This window comes from Capsicum annuum, chromosome 6 (assembly GCF_002878395.1).
Source record: "Capsicum annuum cultivar UCD-10X-F1 chromosome 6, UCD10Xv1.1, whole genome shotgun sequence".
In the NCBI taxonomy this organism is placed as follows: domain Eukaryota; kingdom Viridiplantae; phylum Streptophyta; class Magnoliopsida; order Solanales; family Solanaceae; genus Capsicum; species Capsicum annuum.
This window is the reverse complement of record NC_061116.1, coordinates 188,164,917-188,189,690: the sequence shown is the minus strand read 5'-3', so window position 1 is coordinate 188,189,690 and position 24,774 is coordinate 188,164,917. Positions and strand designations below refer to the sequence as shown.

Here is a 24,774-nt window from a genome sequence, read left to right as displayed (position 1 = left end):
ATTATAAGAAAAGTCATATTATTTCTGAATGTTAATAATTCAAAAACAAAAAAAAAAAGAATAAGAAAAACAAAAATGAGCACCAAATTGCTGACCTCGCTGAAGCAAGTGTAGTTGTTGATGAGTCTGAGGGAACAATATTTTTAGCTACTAATAATAATTTTATATCTTACGATGAGTGGATTTTAGATTCATATTGTTTTTATCATATATGTCCCAATAGAGATTTGTTTACCATATTCGAATCTGTTGAAGGTGTTGTCTTGATGTGCAACAATGCTCCTTGCAAAGTATTTGGTAAAGGTACAGTCCAAATTAGAATGCACGATAGTGTGGTGAGAAGTTTCACTGATGTTAGATATATTCCCAATTTGAAGAAAAATTTCATTTCAGTGGGCACTTTAGAATCTCTTGAGTACAAGTACAAAGGTGAAGATGGAATTCTGAAAGTCTCTATAGGTCCTCTTGTGATGATGAAAGCACACAGATCAGGTATGTTGTATACTTTATTAGGATCCACTATTACGGTACTATGCAGTTTTCACTTCAAATCAATCTGATCCTGACATCACCAAATTATGGCATATGCGATTGAGGCAAATGAGTGAGAAAGATATTTTCATCCTCAACAAAAGAGGTCTCCTGTATGGACAAAGTACCAAAAATTGGAGTTCTGTGAACACTATATGTTTGGAAAATATAAAAAGGTCATCTTCAAATCTCCAGCAATTCATTGAACAAAAGATACTTTGGACTACATTCATTCATATCTTTAGGGTCTGTTCCGTACCCTATCAAAAAGTGGTGACAGATATATGATAACTTTCATTGATGATTATTCAAGAATTTTTTGGATTTATTTCTTGAAAAACAAAACTGATGTTTTCTTAGCTTTTAAATTATGAAAAGTTTTGATTGAGAAGTTGTAAGTGACTTAGTATAAATAATGACTTGGAGTTTTGTAATAACGAGTTCAACGAATTTTATAAAAATAAAATGATTTTCTCGACATCGCATTGTGAGGATGACACCTCAATAATACAATGTTGCAGAAACGATGAACATGATTTTTTGGAAAGAGCTTGTTGCATGATTTCAAATTCTGGTTGACAAATGTTTTTTTGGCGGAGCCTATCTCTACAACTTGTTATATTATTAACTGTGCTCATTTTACAACTTTGAACTTAAGTCTTCGAAAGAAATATGGTCAGATTCACCTGCTAATTATTCTAAATTAAAAGTTTTGGTTGTCCTGCATTCATACATATAAATGATAAAAAATTAGATCTAATGGATAAAAAGTGTATTTTCCTTGGAGATGCATTTAGAGTGAAAGGATACAAAATTTGGTGCCCTATCTAAAGTCAGTAAAATTTATAATTAGCACAAATGTAACCTTTGATGAATCCTCTATGTTATATTCCAGAAAAAAGTCTTTTAGTTCATGTACTTAGAACAAAGAGCATAATATGTATGAACAGGTGAAGGTTGATCTTGGCCTACTTTTGAGCCAAGTTCATTAACTATGAAACAAAATATAGTTAAAATTCTAGAAGTTGAGCCAGAAGTTGTGACTCCGGGAGTTGAATCAAATAAGTATTCTATATAAACACATAAATCAAAAATACAAATTCACAAACCAAGAAGGTATGGAGATTATGTTGTATTTGCTTTTTCAATTGCATAGAAAACTGAAGAAATTGGAGAACCATCAAATTATTTAGATGTAGCTTCTGGGGCCGATTTAGCCAAGTGGCTGATTGCAATGAATAAAGAAATTGAATCTCATCATAAGAATAGTACTTAGTCTCTTGTGAAGCCATCGTTAGGAAGAAGAATCATTGGTTACAAATGGATATTCAAGAAAAAATATGGATTTTTAGGGTTAAATATGCAAAGTATAAAGAACGATTAGTTGTAAAGGGATATAGTTAGGTACAAGGAGTTTATTTTGAAGATATTTTCTCACCTGTTGTTAAACATATATCTATTCATGTCTTGCTTGTCTTAGTTTTCATGTATGATTTGGAATTGGAATATCTTGATGTTAAGACAACTTTCTTACATGGTAAACTCTAGGAACAAATAAACATGAATCAACCTAAATAATTTGAAATTGAAGGAAGAAATATCATGTTTGCTTGTTGAAGAAATCCGTGTACGAATTAAAACAGTCTCCAAGACAATTGTACAAGAGGTTTGATTCCTTTATGTTGGGTCATGTTTATTTAAGGGCAATGTATGATAGTTATGTTTACTTTCAAATGTTAAATGATGATTCATTCATTTACTTATTATTATATGGTGATGACATGCTCATTGCTGCTAGAATTTGACTGAAATTCACAATTTGAAAAATCTGCTGAAAAGTAAATTTGAAATAAAAGATCTGAGAGCAGCTAAGAAAATCCTTGGCATGGATATTATAAGATATCGAGAATCCAACAAACTATTCTTGACTCCAAAAAAGTATTTGGAGAAGGTGTTGGAGAGGTTTGACATGAAAGATGTTAAACTAATAAGTATTCCTTTTGCAGCTCATTTTAAGTTATCAGCTACTCAATCACCATAGACTGGGAAAGAAGAATGTTATATGGCACATGTACCATATTCTAGTATAGTTGGCAATATTATATATGTAATGGTGTGTAAACGTCAAGATATTTCACAAGTAGTAAGTGTGGTTAGTTGATATATAACTTATCCTGGAAAAGCACATTAACAGGCGGTGAAATAACTTCTCAGATACTTTCGTGGTACTTCAAATGCATGTTTGGAGTTTTAAAGAAATACTAACACTTTGGTTGGTTTTGTAGACTCAGAGTATATAGGTTATCTTAACAAAAGACGATTACTAGAGTAATACCCCGTACTTCTACCAGCTTAAATCCGCCCTAAGAATGTCAAAGACTAGTTTCAAAGATGAATCCAATTTTATAAATGTGGTATTTTTAATATTTTCACTTATTTCATGTGGGAAATTCAATAAGCTTTCCATCGATACCAAATTCGCCCAAATCCGACACTCGGGCGAAGAGTTAGAGCCTTTTTAGTGAGACAGTGTACCACCTGAGACATCAACGCGTTGCGGAGCCAACTTAAATGGCAATTGTCAATTTTTAGTGTTGTTCCGCGATAGTGGCATGTCGCGCCAAACTTTCAGGTCTCAAACAAGGTGGCAACGCGATAGCTCCGCATCGTGCCACCATGCATATTCCCAATTGTCCAGTTCCAGTGACTTGGCGCGATAGTGGTGCATCGCGCCATGGCTGAAAATTAGGAATTTTTCACAAGAATTAAAATACGTGTCCTAGGGTTAAAAGGGTCAATTTCCCTACCTTATATAAGCTCAAAAACATGGATTTGAGCCTCCATTACACCAAAATATACTCTATTTTCTCAAAATCCTCTAAAAGAACACATTACGTTTTTCATAGAAAATTCAAGTTCAAGAATTTCCTCTGTCAATATTCTTGTATTTACAAACCAAGGTATGCATAGTGTTCATTCATGAACTTCTTTCGTCCATGAAGCCCAAGAATCTCTTTTCTAAGTTCAAGTTTATGGATTTATTTATGAATTTTATGTTGGGTTTGTTTTGTTTATGCTGAGAATGATCAATTGAAGTCAAATCCATGTTGGGTGATCAATGTTATGTGGAATTGATTTGTATAGATGTATATTCATGTGAACCTATGATTAAACCCTATGATGATAAAATTAGATGTTGAATCATTATGTTTAATTGTTGTATAATGTTGTATACATATATTATGCCTACCATGTGTTTGATTAAGTGCCTATATGAAGAAAAAGTGCCCAACTAGCATGATATTATGAAGTTCCTATTTATGTACAAGTTTATGCATATCACATGTTTGATTAAGAGTTTCAATATATGAATTATGAATTGTGTTGTTGGTCATGTGTTCAAGTAAGCCATGCTATATCAGTTTTTTTCCATCGAGTCTTGGGGGTACTTGTACCTGACAATTTAGCTGTGTACCTAGAGCCATATCAGGTTTTCAAGATAATCTTAGTAACCACAGTATTCCTAGTAATCTCAGTAACTTCAGTACTCTCAGTCAGTCCTCAGAACTCAGTATATTCTGTCAGTCAATGGAACTCAGTAAACTCAGTTTAGCTCCACTAAATAATACCATTAGTATCAGCTTAGTTCAGATAATCACTTTAGTTTAGTTAATCAATTCAATGTCTTTCAAATAGGAGTAGGATTCACCACCAAGCGAGCCTAGGGATGGGGACTCACCCGCTAGATAGGACTAAGATCCCTAGAAGAAATCCCTAAGTTCCAGAACTACGTAGCCAGCGTTGGTACGAGATGTCACCCATTAGATAGGACTGACATACTCAGGGATCACCCGTTAGAATCTTTAAATGTATAGGACTGATCCTAGGGGTCACCCGCTAGATTAGGACTGACTCCACAACAGTTGTCTTTACCAGTGGTGCGGTACTGACACCCTTCCAACTAGGGTTACAGGTTGGACCCCAGTTAGCTTAGTATGGGCATGTCGGTTAGATGATTAATTCCCACAGTCTCAGTTTTCAGTCTCAGTGATAGTCTCAGTACTAGAACTCAAATAGTTCCACAGATTTTAGGACTGTCAGATACAATCACTCAGATACAATATGGAACTCAACTAGTTCTATCAGATTCAGGACTATCAGATACAGTCACTTATGTTATTAGTTATATCATTTATCAGAACTCATGTTATCAATATTCAGCTTCAGGACTATCAGATACAGTCAACCAGACCAGTTTTTCGTAATCAAAACTGTCAGACACAGTTATTCATGTATTAGTAACATAGTATCAGTCCCTCAATTATTCAGTATCTCTGTATTCGTCAACTTAGATGTCAGTAAATCCTTGTTATTAGAAAACTTAATAGTCAAAACTCAATATTCAGTCTTATCATGATGTTAGATACAGTTACATATGAATGCATGTATTCTCACGTTCATGCTAGTCAGTCAGTTAGTATTGTTCATGCATATGAACCCCTTGCATTCAGCCTACCTCACTTGCATACTAGTACATTTAAAGTACTGATGGATTTGGGCTATGGTGTCTTATACCATAGGTTTAGAAGCACGAGCACCAGAGCATCAGTATATCCCGATTTAACAGTCAGAGTCAGCTGAGAGTCCTCATCCTTTGAGGATATAGTGATTACATTATTATTTCAGTTTTTAATTTATTTCAGTAGTTGAAGTTAGTTGAGAACATATCCCATCAACTCCTTATTTAAATAGTTTAGAGTCTTTCTGACTACAGTATGTTTAGTTTGCCTATTTCATCTTTGTTTTGGGTATTCTATACTCCATCCATATGTTATGATTTATTAGATCTTATGCTACAGTTTTGAACCTTATGGCCTTCCAGTTCATATTTCTGCATTATACTGTATGTTATACAGTATATAAGTATAATTTTTACTCATGGGTTAGCTTATGGTCCTTCAGGGTCACGCGCACCATGTAGTATTCCGGGTACCAGATTTGGGGCATTAAAAACTTGGTATTAGATCCTAAGGTTCAACAATGTCCTAGGAAGTCTGAAAGCTGCATCTTGTAGAGTCTTGTACATAGGTGTGTTGTGCACCATACTTATGTGCAGGGGGCTATGAGATGTTTTAGGAACGGTTTCCCTTCTTTCAGTATTCATGTCATGATGGTGAGCATAGGCTCAAAGTTTAACTCTCAGTCTAATCAGTTTCTCCCTATCTTTTATAGAACATGTCTCCTAAAAAAAGAAACAGGAATCAGTCATTCCCTCAGCCCGAAGAGCCTTTAGGTGAACATGTTTCTCATGCAGAGTTTAGGGCTATATTTACTACTCTTACACAGTAAGTTACTGCTCAAAATGAATGACCAGCTGTCATTCCGGCCATCCCAATGTCCAATTCAGCTGCAGTCAGGATTCGGGACTTCACCCGAATGAACCCTCCATCCTTTCTTGGGTCTAAGTCAGATGAGGACCCTTAGGAATTCCTAGATCAGGTTCATAAGGTGACTGATATCATGGGGGTGACTACTATTAAGAGTGCTGAGCTAGCTGCATATCAGTTCTAGGATGTGGCTCACAAGTAGTAAAAGTCAGAAAGAGGAGATGATGCAGGGCTTATAGAATGGGATGAATTTGTCACTGCATTCTTAGAAAAGTTCTTTCCCCTAGATCTTAGAGAAACTAAAGTGGTAGAATTCATCAACCTCAGGCAGGGCAACATGATGGTAAAAGAATATTCTCTTAAGTTTACTCAATTAGCCAGATATGCCTCTCATGTGGTTGCAGATAATAGGGCCAAGATGAGTAAGTTTATGTCAGGGGTGAATGATAGCGTGGTAAATAAGTGCAAATCCGCCATGCTAAATACTGACATAACTTTAGCCAGACTTATGACCCATGCTCAGTAGATAGAAAAGCAAAATATTAAGGTGAAGAAAAAGAGAAATAAGAGGGCAAGGACAGGTAGTTTTAAATTTGCTCAGCCTAAATCAGAAGGTGGTAGCCGTTCTCAGTATAGTCATAAGTTTTTAGTCCCAGCCCTATCTTCAGCTAGTGCACTAGTACCCAAGTTTAGGAATGACAGTTGTGATGGGTCGCCAAGCTCCGAGGACCAGGGTAGTGAGAATAGGAGTCTTACCTATCCGCTTTGCGAAGAGTGTGGTAAGAATCACCTAGGTGTATGTAGAGCAGGCAGTGAGGTCTGTTATGGATGTGGTAAGCCAGGCCACAGGCTACGGGAATATAAAATAAGGTCTCAGAAGGGAAAATATTTGCACCATCAGGGAGTCACTTCCAGTACCACTAGTGGTCAGTGTCAGAACAGGTTTTATGATCTTTAGACTCGCCATGATCAAGGAAATTCCCCCAGCATAGATTCGGGTACGTTATAGGTCCTTCATACTTATGATATGCATTTTTAGACCTCTTGCTCTTATTTTAGCTTAAGATTTTTCAGTATGAGTTAGTAGTAAAACTAGCAATTTCATTTAGCAGTCAGACAATCAAATTCCTATGGTTTGTTTTCCAACTTTCCATTTAGTCATACTATCCCAAGTTTCATGAATAAGACCGATTCAAGGTAACACATCATGGTGATTGTGAGTTCAGCTTAATTTTGGTGTCATATCTCAGTTTTGAATCCCAGGTATTCAGTCATGAATCAGTCAGTTGATGCCCTGTGCATCACCAGTATCTCTGTAAGGTGAGCGTTCTTAGAGGGACGTAGTGTCCCAAGGGGAAGATACCCCATTATTCCTTAATGCTCTTATGTCTTAAATTTAGTTTCTCTTCATATAATGAATCCAGTTTGGAGTAGTGGGTACCCATAGGTTGACCCCCAGACTCCAATCTCAGCAGTAAGCCACGTATTCAAAGTATTCAGTTCAGATCACGATATTCAGCTCATGTATCACATTCCAGAACCAGTTACGCTCTTATGTTTCCGATCATGCATATTTAGTAATTAAGATCAGACTCAGCCCAAGGTAGTATCTTTTCTTAAGCTTATCTAGTTTCATGTTTAGATTTCAATTACAAATATGGTATTTAGTTCCATGCCCAGTTTTTATTTCAAACTTGGTATCTTTACCCTTACATGTTCAGTCACATGTTCATGAGTTCGTTCAATTATGTATTCATGCATTAGATATGTGTGATCAGCTAATCAGTACTCTCAGTCATGCAGTCATACGTCAGCTCAGTATAAAATCATGCATTAGATATGCATGCTCAGTATGAATCTTAGTAATATCAGTCAGGTAGTCATGTTTCAGTTGTACATGTTCAGTATGTACTCCAGCTTATCATTTCTCCTATCTCAATCAATCTCATTTGAGAACGAATGTTCCTAAGGGGGAGATATTATAATACCCCATACTTCTACCACCTTAAATCTATCTCAAGAACGTTAAAGACTAGTTTCAAAGATCAATGCAAATTTATACATGTGGTATTTTTAATATTTTCACTATTTTTCATGTGGAAAATTCAATAAGCTTTCCATCGATACCAAATTCACCCAAATCCGACACCCGGGCGAAGAGTTAGACCCTTTTTAGTGAGACAATGTATCACTTAAGCTATCAGCGCGTCGCGGAGCCAGCTTAAATGGCAATTGTCAATTTCCAGTGTTTCTCTGCGATAGTGGCATGTCACGCCAAACTTACAGGTCTCAAACAAGGTGGAAACATGATAGATCCACATCGCGCCACCATGCAGATTCCCAATTGTCCAGTTCCAGTGACTTGGTGCGATAGTGGCGCGTTGCGCCAAGGATGAAAATTAACAAATTTTTACAAGAATTAAAATACATGTCTTAGAGTTAAAAGGGTCAATTCCCTACCCTATATAAGCTTAAAAACACGGATTTTACCTTCCATTACACCAAAATATACTCTATTCTCTTAAAATCCTCTCAAGAACACATTAGGTTTTTTCATAGAAGATTCAAGTTCAAGAATTTCCTCCATCAATCTTTGTGTATTTATGAACCAAGGTATTCATAGTGTTCATTCATGGACTACTTTCGTCCATGAAGCCCATGAATATCTTTTCTAAGTTCAAGTTAATGGATTTCTTTATGAATTTCATGTTGGGTTTGTTTTGTTTATGCTGAGAATGATCAATTGAATTCAAATCCATGTTGGGTGATCAATGTTATATGGAATTGATTTGTATAGATGTATATTCATGTGAACCTATGATTAAACCCTAGGATGATAAAATTAGATGTTAAATCATGATGTTTAATTGTTGTATAATTTTGTCTACATATATTATGCCTACCATGTGTTTGATTAAGTTCCTATATGAAGTAAAAGTTCCCAACTAGCATGATATTATGAAATTCCTATTTATGTACAAGTTTATGCATATCACATGTTTGATGAAGTGTTTCAATATATGAATTATGAATTATGGTGTTGGTCATGTGTTCAAGTAAGCCATGCTATGTCAGTTTTTTTCCATCGAGTCTTGGGGGTACTTGTACCTGACAATTTAGCTATGTGCCTAGAGCCATGTCATGTTTTCATGAGCGAATCTCAGTAACCGCAGTATTCCTAGTAATCTCTGTAACTTCAGTACTCTCAGTCAGTCCTCAGAACATAGTACATTCCGTCAGTCAACGGAACTCAGTAAACTCAGTTTAGCTCCGCTAAACAATACCATTAGTATCAACTCAGTTTAGATAATCACTTCAGTTCAGTTAATCAGTTTAGTGTCTTTTAGATGAAAGTAGGATTCAGCATCGAGCGAGACTAGGGATGGGGACTCACCTGCTAGATAAGACTGAGATCCCTAGAAGAAATCCCTAAGTTCTAGAACTATGTAGCCCATTAGACAGGGCTGACATACTCAGGTATCACCCGTTAGCACATTTAAATGTATAGGATTGATACCAGGGTCACCCGCTAGATTAGGACTGACTCCACAGCTGTTGTCTTTTCCAGTGGCGCGGTATTGATACCCTTCTAACTAGGGTTACAGGTTGGACCCCAGTTAGCTTAGTATGGGGCATGTCGGTTAGATGGTTACTTCCCACAATCTCAATTTTCAATCTCAGTCTCAGTAATAGAACTAAGATAGTTCTACAGATTTCAGGATTGTCAGATATAGTCACTCAGATACAGTACAAAACTCAGCTAGTTCCATCAGATTTAGGACTGTCAGATATAGTCACTCATGTTATTAGTTATATCAGTTATCAAAACTCATGTTATCAGTATTCAGCTTCAGGACTATCAGATACAGTCAATCATACCAGTGCTTCATAATCAGAACAGTCAGACACAGTTATTCATGTATCAGTAACATAGTATTAGTCCCTCAATTATTCAGTATCTCATTATTTGTCAACTCAGATGTCAGTAAATCTATGTTATTAGTAAAATTAGTAGTCAGAACTCAATATTTAGTCCTATCACGATGTCAGATACAGTTATGTATGCATGCATATATTCTCACATTCATGTTAGTCAGTCAGTTAGTATTGTTTATGTATATGAACCCCTTGCATTCAGCGTACCGTACTTCCATACTAGTACATTCAAAGTACTGATGCATTTGTACTATGGTGTCTTATACTATAGGTTTAGAAGCACGAGCGCCAGAGCATCAGTAGCATCCCGGTTCATCAGTCAGAGTCAGCTGTGAGTCCTTATCCTTCGAGAATATGATGATTACATTATTATTTCAGTTTTTAATTTATTTCAATAGTCGGAGTTATTTGGGGACATGTCCCATCAACTCCTTAATCAAACAGTTTAGAGGCTTTCTGACTACAGTATGTTCAGATTGCTTATTTCAGCTTTATTTTGGGTATTCCATACCCCATCCATATGTTACGATTTATTAGATGTTATGTTACAGTTTTGAACCTTATGGCATTCTAGTTCAAATCCGCCTATTAGAAACAAGTGTCTTTTATCAAATTTATCAGCTCATCTTGATCTCTGCACAATTTTCCAAACACCACTTGACATGTCATGGAGCTTGTGAACCGAATAATTTTTTCTGTCATGTTCACTTCACAGGTACCCTCGATGGAGTCGATCAATGAGAGGACACTTGTGAGCTCATATTTTCTAATTGAGCTAAATGACTTGACCATCTTTGCACTTAAAAGTTTCATTATGCAAATTTTGTGCATTTATTTTCAGTAGTCGCTATGTTCCTCAAATGCAATATCATTATTGTACATGGCACTGTCAATAGATGTGTATAGTAGCCTATTGACACCCAATTTTTGCTCTCCGGGCTTAAAATTAAAGTTTTCAGGCTTCCTGATCGTTAAAGGGTACAAAATACAATTTTCACATATTTTTTACAATTGTTAATAAATTATTGATATTCATCCTTACTTTAGGATTTTGTCAATTTATTTCATATTTTTACTTTTTATAATTTATTGATAATTCTATGTATATTAGGATTTTTTTATCAATTTATTATATTTTAACATTTTTACAAACATCTGCATATGTACGCGTCATAACATCATATTTTTTTTTATAACATTTTCAAATTAATTATATTTTCTCAATATTTTTAACATTCTTTACATTTTTCATAATTACAAATAAATATCTACATTTTTACAGTTCACAAACGCTGAATCAGATCAATTATTTTTGTAAAGCATAATAATTCGATGTCTTATCATATCTGACAAGAACCACACAATAATGTCTTGTTACATCCTATAAGTTATTGATAATTGTCTTTATCTTTGAATTTTTACCCAAATTTAAGGGATATGTTGGAAAAAAGTAAATTTGATGTCTTTTTTAATTATTATTTTTCCTTTTTAATACTCATTCACACACATACAATTCACACAACACACACACAAAAACATCAAATTTTTACTCCTACATATTTTCTTCCATATTTTCTATCTCTCTAAAAATAAACATACAAACACACACCAACGCACAAACACACAGATCTCATGCCTCTCTCTGTTATCTCACTCTTTCTCTCTCTCAAAGCCCGACGAGCTTCAGTCGGAGAACCACCAACCAGCACCGCCGCTTCTCCATTTTCTCTCCCCCACTGCTTTACATAGGCTCACCGAAGGTGATGACCGACGAGCTCCCAGCCACTACCAAATGACCCTTCTCTCCCCTTTCTTTGCTACTTCACCCCGGATCTGACCATCAACGGACGGGCTTTGGCCAAGAACACCATCACGCGCAGCCACGCACCCTCTTTCTTCCCCTTTCCACCACTACCACATCAAAGATGGCCAAATCTGGTCGAAATTTAGTTCCCGACGTTGCTCCGGCATACGCCATTGAAGCAATGCCAACCTTTATCTGTTATTACATGATTCACTTAATAATATGCTTATTTTACGGATTTGGGTCGTTTATGGTGCTCTAACATTTTTTTCTCACTATTTTTTGGATCTTTGACATTTTAGGTGACTTTGAATTTTTCGGCGAGATTCTTATTTTCTCCGGCAAACATTATCCCTTTTGTTAAGTGCTCTATTATTTGCTGGCTGTTTTGCTACTGTTTGGATCGTTATTTTATATTATCCTGTTAATTTCATGACATGCTGATCATTGACGGAAAAACTTCTTATCCGGTGAATTGGTTCATATCTTCATTGGTTGTTATTGTTTTGCACTGTCTGGGACTGACTTTGAATTTTTTTCTCTATATTTATTATTACATTAATAATAAACAAGATATCATATTCTCGGCCAATGACATTATCTCACCGTCAGATATTTGAGGTCATCCCAAAGACGGATGTTATTTTTCTTAAATTTATTATTTTATACGAAGTGCTGACATTTGGCCAATGAAATTATCTCTCCATCTGGATATTTGAGGACATCTCATTAAAAAATACGAACTTTATTTTCTCAAACTTATTAGTTTATATCAAGAGCCGAAACTTGGTCAATGATATGATTTCTCTGTCGGATATTTGAGGTCACCCCAATACAAAAGACGAATCTTTACCCTTCAAGTTATTTATTTTATATCAAAACTTGATACATGGCGGATGAAGAAATTATCTGTCAATTTTTGAGGCCTTCACAAATAAAAAAAAATACTAATTTTAAGTATACAAATACGTAATAAAAATAAATATTTAGGGCGATAACGAAATCTTTATAATATTTCAAACTTTATCTGAGTCCACTTTCTAACAAAAGTTATATTTTTAAATATGTATATGCACACATATTTTTTACTTTATTTTAATTATTATTTGTTTGTTACTAACATTTTTATTACAAGTGTTTATACAGGTTATTGAAAATACTTATCGGGAATGATAGTCAAAGAAGACTAAATTGTGTACTTATATTTTTATATTCTTACACTTGTACAAATGTTAATCATAGTGAAAGCTTTATTTTTGGGGTGTTGGGCGGGATATTCTTTATTTAATCTTCACCACGCGTTTACGTAAATTTAGACCGTTAATATTTATATAAAAATATTAGATTGACTTATATTATTTAATCAAATAATTTATACATTTTACACTAAAAAATATTACGTAGTCTTTTCCTTTAGAACAATTTATTTTTTCAATCTTGTCTTTTCTTTACATAAATATTCTTATATACTTTTGTTTACATATATTTTATAACAATATATGTATTAATTTTATTCTAATACATATTTTGTATCTGTATATATTTGTTTTTCTTTTGTTTTTTCTTTTGTTACTTAGGTAAACTTAGGCCGTTAATATTTATACCAATAAATTAAATTAATTAATTAATTTACACACTTTGACATCATAAATACTGCAATCTATTCTATTCTAGTAAATCTTTACTTTTTTTTCATAAATTTTAATCAAATCAAGAATTTTATTTGTAAATACTTTTTCTTTTTATGGCATATCAAGATACATTTCTTTTCTTACATCATAAAATATTTTTCTTTTCCACATGTAATTTATACTTAATGTACACACACTTTTATATTATTTTAAATATACCCCCTCCCCCTCTTTAATAAATTTAGTCTAGTCGGGTACCACATTTGAGGATCGTGAAGGGTGCCTAACCCCTTCCCTTCGGGATAATTTGAATCCTTAGCTTGAATCTCAATTGGTTTTTTGCAGACTAAAACATCAATCACACATGCTAATAAATATTTAAGTTTCCTTATTTTCCTTGAAAATTAGGTGCCGACTCTGTACAATTTTTCAATTCTTTATGAGTTCATAAGTCGTGCTTGTTTAACTTTGTCAAAAATAGGGCAGGATAGAACGACGACTCTGCTGGGGAATAACAACAGGTTCTAACAACAATAGACTTAATTTTCAATTGAGGGAGGTATTTTTACATTTGTATATATTAATTCTTTGATTCTTTATCTGTGTCACATTGCAGATTGTGTAGACTTTTTCATAAATTCTTTACATTATTTGCACAAATTAAATTTGCTGCCTTATCAATTCTTTTTATTATTTATTATTTATTTAATACACTGTATCTATATATTGTAAAAACTGTTACACATTATTCTTTACTTCATTTGATCATAAATCACAATTCAATAGAGTCTTTGGCCGTACACTTCACACACTGTGGCCCCCAAACCTTCTTTAAATTTTATAGTTTCAGAGTTGGTGCATTTAGGTTAGTGCGCCTTCTCATGATCATTCAGTCCTATTCTCAACCATTTAGGAAAATTCCTATTCTGGAAATAGATCACGCTATGTACAAACTCATAAATAGTTTGAACTTTGTTTTGACCTGATTCTTGTCCTGACAAGATACGTAGGCAGTCCTGTACTAGGGTTCAGTCTCTTCACTATTTCAGAATAATTTCTCTGGAATTCAAATGGGGCAATTTTTCGAAAAAAAGTTCAAAGACACTCTCCAAAAGTCTTCAAGAGTGCAAATTTTCAATAACAATAGTGCCTAACTGGCCTACCTCCAAATCCTCACCCGATTTTGGTTTGAGAACACCTAGCTTCTTTTTTTGAATGTCGTAAACCACTAAATTTACAGCGTATCAATCCCCACTTTCAAAGCAAGGGTTCAATATTCTTTCATTCATACTAATCTTGCCAACTTTGGCGAAATAATGTCGTAGTTCCTTCGATGTATGACTTTCTCAATCTTGTCAGCATACTGAAGTCGTGTCAAAGCTCTCCTCATGCTTGACGTCCATCCTCTCAATCATCTGATCAAAATAATTTTGATGCTAAAAGTAGTTCTTTCCTGATTTTTTTCATATTATTTTCATGGATGATTGTCACCTTTTTACAATTATACATTACACATATAAATTTACAAAATTTGCCTGAACTACGCAGACCTGATTCTTGTTTTCACAAGATACGTAGGCAACCCTCATTTGGGTTCGATCCCATTCTTTTTTTTCTTTCAAATAAATAAATTTAGAATTTTGACTTGGTTGGTACCTGCACAGTTAGGAGTGTACATGAGAAATAATAAATTGGTATGATGGAGAGGATCAACTTCATGGTAAGCTATAGATTCCTTTGGTATCTTTTAATCAAACTTGAGTAACACTCAAAAATTCTCTTGCATACATCTAAGACAAGAATGAAATCAACCTCATCTTTTCTAGTGCATTGTGTGGTGAACTTTAGAGTAGTTCATTGCATTGCATTGTTGATCCAGAACTTGGCCTGAATGTTTGTTGAGGTGAAATTTGGATTTACACTTGGTTTGGGAAAGGATTGTAGGTCCTCCTTGACTCGATTGTGCCTTTCACAACCTACCAAATGACATCAATGCCTAGCAATCCCCCCATTTTAGTCTGAAACCTTTTCTTTGAATAACCATATCTGAGACTATACCTTTTGAGTGCTTACATGCACTATTCTTCTTTTGATCTATCTCCTTGAGTGCACTAAATACGTGTAAGTTGGGAATGAAGATTCAAGATAAAAACTTCCAAAGGCAAAGGACATATAGGCCCAGAAAAGTAAAAAACGAAAGGCGACTTCAAAGAAGAAGGAGCAAAAATCCCCTACAAAAAAAGATAACTCCAACAAAGATGGAGAATCATCATTAAAAAAACACATTTATTAAAAAAAGGGGAAAAATCCAACACAAGATTCAAAAGAAGTTGAAGCAAATACAAAATATGGGGAAAAGAAGCACAATAAAGAAGATCGAGCATCAAAGTGCAACAGATGTCAAAAGCACGGATATAGTGCAATGCTCATTGAGGAATTAGTCACTTTTATATCAAATGTCATCCTACCTAATCCCAAGCCTACATTACAAGATAATAACAAGTTCTACAAGATCCCACTTTAAGTGTTCTCACATTAGTGGATACTTACATATTGGCCAAGCCTATGGTATCACAATTGCATTCATTGAATTTCTTTCTAATTGTGAGTGTATATCTCTAGAAGTCTCCAAATTCAAAAGAAAAATAATATTCAGGTAAGTGTGAGAACGAGACGTTCTTTCTGGAGAGCGCACTTGGAATATGAGGACCGGAACAGTCCCAAATACTTGTTTGAAGCAAGATGAACAAATCCCGTCGATACTCAAGTATGTCTGAGGCACCACTTGAAACTATAGGAGTTATCCTCAAGTAGATCTCGGTTAGTTGGGAAAGAGATGTGAGAATTCTTATACACACTACTAATTATTGGTACCAACTATAGTCAAGGCATGATTATGCCTTTTTCAACTTTCAGCATTTCTCACAAAATAAAACACAAAATAATTTTCTACATTTTTCAACTTTCAGCATTTCTTACAAAAGAAAATACAAAACAATTTTGTTTCACTGTTCAACACTTTTTACAAGGAAAACACAAAACAATTTTCTACAATTTTCACCTTTCAACATTCCTCACAAAGAATAACACAAAGCAATTTTCTACATTTTTTAACTTTCAGCATTTCTTACAAAGAAAATACAAAACAATCTTCTGCATTTTCATCTTTTCATATTTCCCACAAAGAAAATACAAAGCAACCTTTTGCATTTTTTACCTTTCAACACATTTTTTACAACAAAAATATAAAATAATTTCCTTTCCATTCAAACACATGCCTTCACATACATGCATTACACTTTATATGCAAGACGCCCACCTCCAAATACATACAATTGACCTTTTTTTTCAAGTTTTCGCCTTCAAACATAGACATTTTGCCTTTCTGTCAGGCGTTCTTAGAGATCTCACATTTTTATAGCCCCGCCAGTCGAGAGGCTATTACCTTTCAATTGCTTCGCCAGTCAAGAACTTCTTTATTTTAGTAACCCCGCCAATCGAGTGGTTATCACCTCTCAACAGTCTTGCCAGTCGAGAGACTTTTTACATTCTCATAGCCTCGCCAGTCGAGAGGCTATTACCTTTCAAATCTCTCCGCCAGTCGAGAGATCTTTTATTTTCATAGCCCCTCTAGTCGAGAGGTTATTACCTTCCAACTGTTCCATCAATCGAGAGGCCAATACCTCACCGGTTGATGCCCTTAGTCTTCATAGACAATTGAGGATGACCATCACATTGTCTCCATAGAGAATCAGAGACAACAATTAATATCAGTCTGCATAGACAAGTAAAGATGTAATCAAGACTTCATATACAATTGAAGACATCATTCATCACATAGTCTCTGTAGACAATCGGAGATGGCAATCAGCATCCATCTCCATAGATAATTAGAGATATCATTAAGTCTTCGTAGACAATTAAAGACACCATCATGCTACGTCAATCTTCATAGACAATCGAAGACGTCAATCAACATCAGTCTTCATAGATAAATGGAGATGTCATGTATCAAGTTTTTGTAGACAATCAAAGACATCACCATTCATCATATAGTCTCTGTAGGCAATCAGAGACGACAATCAACATCCGTCTTCATAGACAATTAGAGATGTCATCAAGTCTATGTAGATAATCAACGATATTATCATTCATCATAGTCTCCATAGACAATCGAAGACGGCATTCAACGTTAGCCTCTATAGACAATTGGAGGTGTCATGCATATGTCTTCGTAAACAATCGAATACGTCATATCAGTCTCCTTATACAATCGGAGACGATAATCCACACCAGCCTCCATAGACAATTGGAGATGTTATGTATTTGTCTTCATAAATAATCAAAGATATCACATCAGTTTACCTAGATAATCGAAGAAGACAATTAACACTAACCTCCATAGACAATTAGAGTATCATGCATCAAGTCTTCATAAATAATCGAAGACATCATCATTCATCACACAGTCTCCGTAGACAATCAGAGATGACGATCAACATCAGTCTCCATAGACAATTGGAGATGTCATTCACATTAGTTTCCGTAGACAATCGAAGACAACAATCAAAATCAGCCTCCATAGACAATTGAGGGTGTCATGCATTGAGTCTTCGTAAACAATCAAAGACATCATCATTCAGCATCAGTTTTTGTAGACAATCGGAGATGACAATCAACATCAGTCTCGATAAGACAATTGGAGATGTATGCATCAAGTCTTCGTAGACAATCAAAGACATCTTTTATTTATCACATAAGTTCCCATAAACAATTGGAGACGTCATTCAACTTCAAGTACTTGTAGACAATCGGAGACATCATGCATCTCTTCAACCAAAAATACAATTCAAAACAAAATGGCATTTTTTTCAAATCCCACACATCATACACAGGCGAAAATTTTGAGAATCGGCCCAAAATTTTTTATTTTCTCATTCCGAACTACATTGATCTGATTCTCGTGACACCCGAGATATGTAGGAAGCTCTATACAGAGTTCGATCATCACAACCACACAATCATTCTTTCTTCCCAACAAGTACACAATCTTGCATCGCCAGTATCTCACAGCTCAATACTGGGGTAATTTTTGGAATATGTTAGCACTTTCATTCCAAAATAGCCCTCCTCTCAATAATCATTTCACATAATCATTCACTCCTAAAAACAAGGAAAGAGACAGTTGCCTATTCTTTTGAACTACACTCGACCTAATCCTCATATAACTCGAAGTATTCATTCAACTCTAAATTGGAGTTCGATCAAATTTTCTTCAAAAACAAAAAAATATAGCATTTTGGTCGAGCAAAATTAGCCACATGTCAACATTTTCGATTGAAGACTTCTACATCGTCCTCAAGCGAAAAGGGGCAATTGTTGACACCCAGTTTTTGCTCTCCGTACTTAAAATTAACGTCTTTAGGCTTTCTAATCGTTAAAGGGCATAGAATACAATTTTCATATATTTTTTAAAATTATTAATAAATTATTGATATTCTTCCTTACTTTAGGATTTTATCAATTTATTTTCATATTTTTACTTTTTATAATTTATTGATAATTCTCTGTATATTAGGATTTTTTATCAATTTATTATCTTTTAATATTTTTACAAACATCTGCACACGAACACGACATGACATCATATTTTCCATAACATTTTAAAAATATTTATATTTTCTCAACATTTTCAACATTCTTTATATTTTTCATAATTACAAATCAATTTCTACATTTCTATACTCCACAAACGCTGAATCGAATCAATTATTTTTGTATAGTATAATAATTTGATGTCTTATCACATCTGACAAGGACCACACAATAATGTCTTGTCACATCCGATAAGTTATTGATAATTATCATTATTTTAGAATTTTTACCAATTTATTGTCATATTTTAATTTTACATAATTTTTATTAATTTCGTAAAATTTTAGAATTTTTATCAGTTTATTATCATTTTAATATTTTTGCACAGTCATTTACATATGTACATAACATAACACAACAATTCTTTTCACATATTATAATTTTAATTGCTTATAGCATAATATATTTTTTTAGCGATAATTGTATCTGTTTGTATATATTGATATTTTTATTTTTGTACCTTATTTAATATCGTCTACAGATATAATATTGACTTATTTTAATACAGATAACAATAAATTAGTCAAGTAAAGGTCTCGTCATATATATAACATTTGACTTTTCTTTTATCTACTACCCAAATTTAAGGGATATGTTAAAAAAAAGTAAATTTGATGTCTTTTATTATTATTATTTTTCCTTTTTAATACTCATTCACACACATACAATTCACATAACACACACAAAAACATCAAATTTTTACTCCTACATATTTTCTTTCACATTTTCTCTCTCTCTAAAAACCAACACACAAACACACACCAGCGCACAAACACACAGAGCTCACACCTCTATTTGTTATCTCACTCTTTCTCCCTCTCTGAAGCCCAACGAGCTCGAGTCGGAGAACCACCAACTAGCCACCGCTGCTGCTCCACGTAGGCTCGCCAGAGGTGATGACCGGCGAGCTCCCAGCCACCACCAAACGACCTTTCTCTCCCCTTTCTTTGCCGCTCTACGCTAGATCTGACCACTAGCGGGTGGCCTTCGGCCAATCGCACCACCACGCACCTCATTTCTTCCCCTGTCCACCAATGCCATATCAAAGACGGCTAGATCTGGCCAAAATTTGGTTTTCGACATTGCTTCAGCATTGCTCCATTGAAGCAACGCAATTGCTTCAGCATTGCTCCATTGAAGCAACGCAAACCTTTATCTGTTATTACATGATTCACTTAATAATATGATTATTTTATGGATTTGGGCCGTTTATGGTGCTCTAACATTTTTTTCTCACTATTTTTTGGATCTTTGACATTTTTGGTTACTCTGAATTTTCGACGAGATTTTTATTTTCTCCGGCAAACATTATCCCTCTTTTTAAGTGATCTATAATTTGCTGGCTGTTTTGCTACTGTTTGGATCATCATTTTATATTATCCTGTTAATTTCATTACATGCGGATCGTTGACGGAAAAAATTCTATTCCGGTACTTGGTTCATATTTTGATTGGTTGCTATTGTTTTGCATTGTCTGGGACTGATTTTGAATTTTTTTCTCTGTATTTTTCATTACACTGATAATAAATAAGATATCATATTCTCGGCCAATGACATTATCTCAACGTCGGATATTTGAGGCCATCCCAAAGACGGATATTATTTTTCTTAAATTTATTATTTTATATGAAGTGCCAACATTTGGCCAGTGAAATTATCTCTCCGTCTGAATATTTGAGGCCATTCCGTTACAAAAGACGGACTTTATTTTCTCAAAATTATTAGTTTATATCAAGAGTCGAAACTTGCCTAGTGATATTATTTCACCTTCGAATATTTGAGGTCACCCTAATACAAAAGACAGATCTTTATCCTCCAAGTTATTTATTTTATATCAAAACTTGATACATGGCCGATGAAGAAATTATCCATCGATTTTTTAGGACTTCACAAATAAAAAGAAAATGACGGATTTTACGTATACAAATACGTAATAAAAATAAATATTTTGGGCGATGATGAAATCTTTATATTATTTCAAACTTTATCTTAGCCCACTTTCTAACAAAAATTATATTTTTAATACGTATATGCACACATATTTTTTACTTCATTTTAATTATTATTTATTTGTTACTAACATTTTTATTACAAGTGTTTATACATGTTATTGAAAATACTTATCGGGAATGACAGTCAAAGAAGATTTTAAATTGTGTTCTTATATTTTTATATTCTTACACTTGTACAAATGTTAATCATAGTGAAAGCTTTATTTTGGAGTGTTGGGCAGGATATTCTTTATTTAATCTTCACCACACGTTTAGGAAAATTTAGGCCGTTAGTATTTATATAAAAATATTAGATTTACTTAGATTATTTAATCAAATAATTTATACTTTTTACACTAAAAAATATTACGTAGTCTTTTCCTTTAGAATAATTTTTCTTTTTCAATCTTGTCTTTTCTTTACATACATATACATATAGACTTTTGTTTACATATATTTTATAACAGCATATGTATTAATATTATTTTAATACATATTTTATACCTGTATATATTCATTTTTCTTTTCTTTTTTCTTTTGTTACTCAGGTAAACTTAGGCCGTTAATATTTACACCAATAAATTAAATTAATCAATTAATTTACACACTTTGACATCATAAAATATTGCGATCTTCTCTATTCTAGTAAATCTTTACTTTTTTTTTCATAAATTTTAATCAAATAAAGAATATTAGTTGTAAATACTTTTTCTTTTTATGGAATATCAAGATACATTTCTTTTCTTACATCACAAAATATTTTTCTTTTTCACATGTAATTTGTACTTAATGTACACACACTTTTTCATTATTTTAAATATACCTCCCCCCTCTTTGATTAATTTAGTCTAGCCGGGTACCACATTTGTGGATCCTGAAGGGTGCCTAACCCATTTCCTTCGGGATAATTTGAACCCTTACCTAGAATCTCTATTATTTTTTCACAGACTAAAACATCAATCACACATACTAATAAATAAATAAGTTTCCTTATTTTCCTTGCTAATTAGGTGCCGACTCTGTACAATTTTTCAATTCTTTATGAGTCCATAAATCGTGCTTGTTTAACCTTGGGAAAAATAGAGCTTGACATGACCCACTAGCAAAGGCGTAATCATGTGTTTCCATTTTCCAAAAATAATTTTGAGATAGAAGGTGATGATATGATCACGGTAGAAACTTTCCCGAGTTCCAAGTACATGACATGGTCGTATTTTCGAGCTTTCTCTCTAAAGAAAATACGATATGGATTATGTCTACTAATCAATTGATGCAAACTCCCAATGAGTTGGAGTCTCTATGGACCTGGAGGCAATTTTTGTTTTTGGCTTCTCCATTTTCTAATTATAATAGAGATAAGTATCCAGTACCCCCTTGAACTATGGTTAAAGTTTCTACGACACACTCTAATTTCACATGGATCTTATTACCCTCTTGAACTCAATTTTAGCGAATTATTGCCACCGTTTTGTGCTGGCATGCCATCTTTATTACATAAATGAGGCCCACATTAAAGGTGTCAAGTCATCTAAAAAGAGTTGCAAAAATACACTAAAATTGAGTTTGGGGGGGGGGGGGGTAATAGGACCCCTGTAAAGTTAGAGTGAGTCGTAGCAAATTTGGTCATAGTTCAGGGGGTACTAGATGATTTACTCATTATAATAAAAAGGATTGAGAATATTGTTGGGTAAACACAGAATAACCAAAAAAGTATTTGTTAATAGTAAGGAAAAAATAAAAATAATGACACTAAGAATTTTACGTGAAAACCCTTTTAAATAAGGAAAAAACCATGGACCCAGAGGTGCAACTGATGTTACTATAGTAAGGAATTTTACACCGTGGTCACAAGTACAATACTTAAAGTGACTACTACACCCTCAAAAGAAATAACCCTCTTTTGACTTCCACCTTACTAAAATATCGCTCACTCTAATTTTTCCTTCACAGACTATTTTTTATTACAGTCTATGAAATACCTCATTGCTCTTTCTATATTATTTTTCTCTCTATTTTGGTGTGTTAAAATGAGCTGAAGCTGTCTCTATTTATAGGAAAAAACTGTCCACGTTAATGTCATCAGTGACATAAAAAACACTGTTGAAAATCAGACATTTACTTGACTTTTCTCTAGCCAATAATGTAAGTTTTGACAAAGTAGGGGTTATGGGTATTGAGTAAGTTTGGTCTTTGATTTTTTGCTGTGAAGTATAGGGCTGGACCCACAAATTTTTCCTTCCAGTCCCATATATCTGAAGGAGGTATCACTGTCTTCTTATAGAGAAATCTCATTTCGACAAGTTCTTAGCACAACTTGAACTTGTCTTTTAGCACCACCTTATCAGTATATTTGCAGGATTTTCAGTAGCGTGAATTTTCTTGATGTGGAATGATTCGTTCTCCACTTGTTCACAAATCCAATGGTACGTCACATTAATATATTTTGTTCTTGTATGGTACATGGAGTTCTTGCTCAAGTCTATTATACTTTGGCTATTACAATAGACAACGTACTCCATTTGCTTCAGGACAAGTTCTTGAAGGAATTGCTTGACCCATATCATTTCTTTGCCAGTTTCAGTAGTTGCAATATACTCTGCTTCAGTTGTAGACAGTGCGATGCACTTTTGAAACTTTGACTGTCATGATATGGCTCCTTCTAAAAATGTAAACAAAAAACTAGTAGTGAATTTTCTGTTATTAAGGTCACCTGCCATGTCAACATTTGTTTAGCCTTTTAAAATTAGATCAGAGCCCCCAAAACACAAACAATGAACTGAGGTTTCTCTTAGGTACCTCAGGATTCATTTGACTGCTTCCTAGTGCTTCTTTTCTGGATTTTTAAGAAACTTGTTGACAATTCCAACTGCATAAGCAATATCGGGTCTGGTACACACCATTGCATACATTAAATGACTTTCGAAAACGGAGGATTATAAAACTTTAACAATACTCTCTTTCTCTTCTTTTGTTGTAGGATGTATTTTCTTACTCAACTTTATATGACCAGTAAGGGGTGTGTTAACAACCTTAACATTCTTCATGTTGAATCATTCTAGTACACATTCAATGTACGTTTTCTATGACAATTAAAACTTCCTCTCATATTTGAGACGAGTAATCCTCATGTCCAAAATCTGCTTAGCATGACCCAAGTCTTTCATAGAAAAAGACTTGCACATCTATTTCTTTAACTCATCAATCCTAGAAGCATTCTTGCCCGCAACCAACATATCATTCCCGTATTACAAGAGAATGGTAAAATCATTATTAGAGAAATTTTGTGCAAATACACAGTGATTTGAAGAAGTCTTATTGGCCTTGCTCCTCCATGTCAAATTCAAACTTCTTATACTACTACCTAGGAGCTTGCTTCAAGCTATAAAGACTCTTCTTAAGTTTGCCCACATAGTTTTATTTACCCTTTACCTTGAAGCTCTAAGGTTTTTACATATAAATTTCTTCTTCGAGGTCACCGTGAAGAAAAATTGTCTTCACATCCATCTGCTCCTTCTTCAAATCAAGACTAGTAGCTAAACCAAGAACTTTATGAATAGAGGTCATTTTGACGACAGGAGAAAATATTTCGTCAAAAGTCAATACCCTTTCTTTGACCAAATCCTTTGACAACCAATCTGACTTTGTATCTAGGATTCAAGCTGTGTTCTTCAAATTTTACTTTGAAAACCCACTTATTCTTCAAAGCTCTCATACCCTTAGGTAATTTCACAAACTCATAAGTGTGGTTTTCATGCAGAGATTTTATCTCATCTTGCATGGATTCAATCCACTTATCCTTATGTTTATCTTCCATGGACTCCTCATAACATTTTGGTTGT

At 34.1% G+C, this 24,774-nt stretch overlaps 1 pseudogene; it reads right to left on the bottom strand.

Annotated features, from left to right (window-relative positions):
- Window positions 1-24,499, bottom strand: part of LOC124899571 — a 51,829-nt pseudogene extending 27,330 nt beyond the window's left edge.
- Window positions 24,500-24,774: the final 275 nt, after the last annotated feature.